Raw genomic sequence first — 6,296 nt, 5'->3', positions numbered from 1 at the left:
AAATTCTCTCCATGGCACCAACATTCTTCAGACTAAAACTCCAAGTTCAGTCACATGATGATTACATAAACCCCAAGCAGAAAAGATTTATTCTGCATATAAATTTGCCTCTTGAGGAAGTAACAGGCCTTATAATTATGTTGATTGGCAGGTCCAGGGATGATCTTTCTCCCTCCTTACTTCAAGAGAAGAAACAGTAAATAGAACCATTCAGCAGCCAACGGCAAAGTAAGGTTTTGTTAGGTAAGTGCTGCCAGTCTTCCGTGGGTCATTTTCTTAAGGCTTGTTCCAAATAACCAGAGGACTTGAAGTTTGCAGCTGGGATGACTCAGGCTCTATCATAGCAGCCTGATACCTGTGTTTCCCAGCACTTTGTTGGACAGATAAACTCTGTCATTGTCTGGTTAATCCCCAGGCTAGAAGAAAAACCTCAAATCTCTGCTTATGAGCCCACAGCTATCCAGCCATAGTTTCTGCAGTCCGCAGGTGGGGTGTCACAGGCCCTCACACAGCAAACATATGCCCCAGTTTCCCAGGTCATTCAAACTCAGATACAACTCCCAGAGGTGGTGGTTGACCTAGGGCACAGCAGAGAGACACTCAAAGGCTGCAGAACTGAGCCATCAAATGCTTAACCAGAGGGTCTGGAGTTTACTTGGATGACTGAAACCCTCATACAGCAGCAGCAATTGGGTTCCCCAGGTCATTCAAGTTTAGATCCAACTCTGCTAGGCTCTGATTCACACTGAGGGTGGAAGTCAGGTCTTCACAGGTAGCAGCAGTGACTTGGCAAATCTTCAACTGCAAGATCCTCAGACAATGACTGGGTGCCTCAAGCTTAACAGAAAAGCCTCAGACTCAAATCCTCCAGTGCACTTGGTGCTGAGCAAGGATGCAGTGTCCTGTCAAGCCACAACCTCCAGAGGACACTTCCTCAACTGAATCATCTGCAGCCTGCATTTGGGATGCTGGAGCCCCTCACAGAGCAGTTCCATGCCTGGCAACCCCAAGTCATCGCTCCTTAGGTCCATCCTTATTAAATTCTTTTTGGATATCAGAGCTGCTGTAAGGTCCTGATAGGCAGGGATAGAAACTCAGCACCTCCTCAGCCTCAATTCTGCAGTTTGCATTTGGGGTGTCTGAGTCTTTGATAGAGCAGCTTCACCCCCCAACTTCTCAGGGCAGTGCAATACAAAACCAGCTTTATCAGATTCGGATTAGAGCTTAGAGCAATAGCAAGCTGTTCATTGTAGATTTCTGACAAAACATTCCTCTCGGCTGACTATGCCAATAGCATCTGGACCCTGAAATCCATCTCACCCATCTTCTTCATCCACACTGTAGGCAGCCCTGTACCAGTACAGCACTGGGATGCTCCTGCAGTTCGTCACACAAAAAGGAGGAGGAAACCTTGGTGGTGATATTGCTGACCACGACTACTTGGAAGTGGCTCAGGGCCTGTTGGATAAATTCATCTTCCTGGATCACATAAAAGCAGCTAAGGAGCTACCAGAAACCCTGCTGCAGGTAGAGCCCTCACTCTGAGATTTGTTTTGGACTCACTCCAATAGTTCGACCTTGATGCCAGGGGAGACCTTCTAGCAAAGACTTTTCTCAAGGTAGCTTCTTGTTTCCTCATTCACATGGGGAGTCCCAAGAAGCTCTTTTCTGAAAACCCTACTCAGCCAACAGCATCCTCACATTCTGCTCTGGGCTGGACCCAATCTCCCCAACATCCAGGATATAGTACATGGCCTCAAAGAGCTCCTAGAAACTCAAGTGGATGAAGCTGTAGAACACTGCACAGTTGATGTCCTTATGGAAGATGATCACCTTGAGGGAGGAAGAGATATCCATCCCATCAAGCCATGCTTCTGGAAGTCCTGCTCCTCAAATGGGATTTTCTGATTCCCGAGACCATATGCCACCAAAAAGCAAAGGCTGGAGAATTGAGGTCCCTGGCATCAGACTCAGAGGTAGAACATGTAAAGTGCTGTGGTATCCTGGATGTCTGTCTCAAAATCCCCCTTGCCACTTTCTAACTGCTGCTTGAACCAAGTACAAATGACACAACATATGGTGGAGACAAATCGTAGAGTGAAAAGGGACTTGTTTTTCACGAAATTGAAGAGTTTACCAGCCTGCTTAACATTGTGGAAATACGTGTAGAAGTACTTCTTCCATTCTGTGTCAGAGAAGCCCAGGATCTCCACATGCTTGGGATGCTGGAGCAAGTGATGGAGCTTCTCCAAAGCCATGGCCTGGCAATGATGAGCAGACAACCGAGGCAGCAGGTTATTCTGAAACAGACTGCTAATGAGAAGCTCTGTGAGCTGTTTTTCCTCCCAGCAGAGGCACCAGGGTCCCTGGGACTTGTAGAAAGAGGACTTGAGCTCCTCAAAGCCATTTATGATGAAAAGGAGGCACTCAGGAACTCAGACAAGCCCCCAGTAGGGCACTCTGGGATCTGGCCGGCAACTGGGGGTAAGGTCTTGCATGCTCTGCTCTGACGTGCTCTAGTTCATCTCCCTTCAGTAGATGTAGAAAAGACAATCAAACTTGTCTTGGAAGAGCCTCCCATTCGTCCAGTCCAGCATCACCTTCTGGACCAGCATGAATTTGTTCATCCCTGCTGCCCACTCCAGGAAAACAATGTACAGTGACTGGGTGGTGCTCCTTACCTCTCATACCATTATTCAAATTGCTAATTTCTAACTCTAAATAAGCCATTAAATGTTGTTAGAGCAGATAAAGTGACATAGAGGCAATTCACAATAGTTGGTGTGATGGTTGATTTTATGTATCAACATAGATAGGCCCTAGATTCTAATTATTTAATTATTCTAATAATTAAATTAATAAAGTAATAATTAATAATTATTCTAATTATTTAATCAAACACTATTCTAGATATTTCTGTGAAGGTATTTTGTAGATGTTTCTAACATTGACAAGCAGTTCAATAAGTAAAGGAAATTGCCCTAAAAAAATGTGGATGAGCCTCATCCAATCAGTTGAAGACCATAATGGCAAAAACAAGTTTCCTAGAAAAATTTTGCTCAAGATTGCAACCTCAGCTCCTGTTAGAGATTCTAGCCGGTCTGCTCTACAGATTTCAGACTTCCTGGTCCCCACAATCACATGAGCCAATCCCTTAAAATAAATCTCTTTATATTTAATATATAATGATTTATTTATAGTAAATCTCTTTATATATATATATATATATATATATATATATATATATATATATCTTTGTATTTCACTAATATATAATATACATAAGCCCATATTGCTTCTGTTTCTCTGACAAATTCTGACTTACAGAGGTATATTTTATGAAAATATACAACTACTGTTCTCTATTGCTTTCATTTTATTTATTGGGTATGTGTAATATAAGTGGAAGACAATACTGTTTTTCTTTTAAGCATGTTTATCTGTTAAATTTTATAGAATCTATTCTAGTATATCAAGTATCATTAATCCAAGGAGAAGATCCTACTACACACAATGTTTAGACAAGGTGTCAGTGCCAATATTGACAAAAAAAATACATTTTAACATAACATTCTCTGGTGGAGGAAGTAATGCAGTCATATTAAAGCCAATGAAAGCAAGAATAGCAGCTATTTCTCCAACTAAAGTTTGTCCAAATTGGAGTCAACTATCAGGACATTTCTATTTGAAATGACTAATAAATAATAATGGTTCTTTTAAATATTGGGTATGATAGGAGTGAAAAAGAATGTGTGATAACACATGCAGTCAGAATATATGAGACACAGTGCCTACTTTATATTTTATAAATTTTGATACAAGGAAACTCAAACTCTACAGATTCTGTTTACCCACATTTAAACTGGGACATATTTTTACCCTTATCACACAAGATTATTTTAAGAATAAAGAAAGTGTTAATTTAATAAAATGAAGTTCAAAACTAATATTTATTTGCTACTTATTTCTATAGTATTTTTTTCACTTTCTGCTAAGATCCTGAGGTTAAATCTAATAACAGTTTTAATACTTCTATTGCTTTTCACTAGTAGCTGATTTTTTATTCCATGAGTGATCCATGGAGACTGTTGGACTAAAATAGAGTGTCCAGCAAGACAGCAAAGGGGTAAGACCCAGCTCTGCTCTCTGTAAGACTGAGCTTATGCCTACATAGGCATCGTAATGATTCTCTCTGACCTAATTAAACATTTTTTGTGTGTGTGTGTGGTATGCGGACATCTCACTGTTGTGGCCTCTCCCATTGCGGAGCACAGGCTCTGGATGGGCAGGATCAGCGGCCATGGCTCCCGGGCCCAGCCACTCTGCGGCATGTGGGATCCTCCCAGACCGGGGCACGAACCCGTGTCCCCTGCATCGGCAGGCAAACTCTCAACCACTGTGCCACCAGGGAAGCCCTACACATTTTTATAGTTACATAACCATAAAAGATTAATCCAAGAAAATAGAGTTAAAATAGAAATTTATAGTGATACTATAACTAGTGCTGTCAGTGTAGAATGTATGGTTAGGAATTCTGCGTATGAATGTGTTTCTATCTGTGTTTGAAGATGGAAAGGATTATATAGCTTATTGCCTATGAGAAATAACAATTATAGATAATATTTATTTTAATTGGAGCTGGAGTGATTTGAAATATAATACTATCAAATTCTTAACATTTATAGAAAACTAAACTGATATTGCCAATATTAAGAGAGGCAGAAAAGCAATATGAAAGGACACCAAAATGTTTTCCCTTTCCAGCTATAGGAAAAATTAGACACTTCAAAATTTACTCTGTATAAACTAAATAAGAGTAGTCTAGTTGATGATGTGTTAACAAACATTTCCCAAACCTCCATGCCTTGAAGCAACAATAATTTATTTCTTTTCTACAATTTACATTTGTTCTGGGATCCAAGCTAGTTACTGTCATACCATGTGGGATATCGCTGGCCATAGTGACAAGAAGAAGATGGACTTTTACAGTAGTACCCAACCCCTGCACCATTAATAAGTATTGGCTAAGAAATAAAACTTTGCTGCTATATGCCACTGAGATTTTGAGGCAGATTAGCATCACAGAATAACTCTCTCCTGATTGAAATAGATATTCGTACCTGAAGCAGGTTGTCCACTGGCATGGTTCATCAGTTTGCAAAGAAGATATGAATATTGGAATCTGGAAGATAATGATAAATGTTATACAGTAGTGGAAAAAAGTAAAACTATACCTGGCAATATACTAAAATATCATGTACCTCGTGAAATTTTAACTCTGGGACAAGAAGTTTGAAAACACTATTAATAGAACACATTTGTTGTTGTTTGTTGTATTTGGTAAGGTACTACCAGAAAAAGAAGAGCTCAGGAAAAACAAAACAAAACAAACAAACAAAAAAACAACAGAAACCCCAGCTTATCAGAATTAAGAACAAGAATTAAGAATAGACAGACAAGATAATTGAAGTCCTGTAGGCTCATAAGAAGAAATGATTTTTTACTTTACCCTCTCATTATTCCAGAAAAAAAGAGGAAAAAAAGATTTGAGCTATAAATATTTATTAAAATTTAGCAATATGAAAAAAAAAGTATTTTATTACCCATGGTTAAAACCTGAATGGATTAAGATGCGTCAGTACAAGCATGACCTTACTACTGTGTAGGGTCTAGTACTTTTAACTGCATAAGTTGACTTAGAGGATTGAGGCTAGTGATAAAATCCCCAAATCAAAGATATTTAAGCTCAGGGTACCTATATTTGGGTCTATTGTAGAGGCATCAAGAAGTAAAGTTATATAGCAAATTTGAGAATTATCTCAAAGAACTTTCTTCTTTTAGCTATTCATATATAGATAACTGAGATCAAATATGTAAAATTCTTTAAAAATTAATAAATACTGTGAGGCACAAAATAATTCTTGGAATTCTAACTACTTTAAGGCAGAACGTTGTTTGAGACATATGCTTTGCTCTCAAAAGATTGACATTGCCCAATGCTTATTTCACAGAAGCCAAAGTGGTTAAAGGCAGAAGAGAATCCCTCAGAGGGGCCCAGGAAGAATGGCATTCAGTGCCATTCTCAGGGAGCAGGAACAGTCTAATTAAGGAATGTTGTCCAGTCCTGAGGTGGAAACCATGACCATGTTGGCTCCGAGGGATTTAAGGATTGATATAGACCAGGGACCAATGAAAATTTCCATTTGCTTCTTTTTCCAGATTGGAGATCTAGTAGTTCTGCAGAACACAATCCACCTCTCTATGTTGCATCTGTAGTGAGAAAATAATTTTTCCTG

At 39.4% G+C, this 6,296-nt stretch overlaps 1 pseudogene; it reads right to left on the bottom strand.

Moving 5' to 3' along the window:
- Nucleotides 1-210: 210 nt before the first annotated feature.
- On the bottom strand, nt 211-5,144 carry LOC132477426 (NACHT, LRR and PYD domains-containing protein 12-like; annotated as a pseudogene).
- Between the last annotated feature and the right edge of the window lie 1,152 nt (nt 5,145-6,296).

This window comes from Mesoplodon densirostris, chromosome 17, assembly GCF_025265405.1.
Source record: "Mesoplodon densirostris isolate mMesDen1 chromosome 17, mMesDen1 primary haplotype, whole genome shotgun sequence".
Taxonomy (NCBI): Eukaryota; Metazoa; Chordata; class Mammalia; order Artiodactyla; family Ziphiidae; genus Mesoplodon; species Mesoplodon densirostris.
This window is presented reverse-complemented; position numbering and strand designations above follow the sequence as displayed.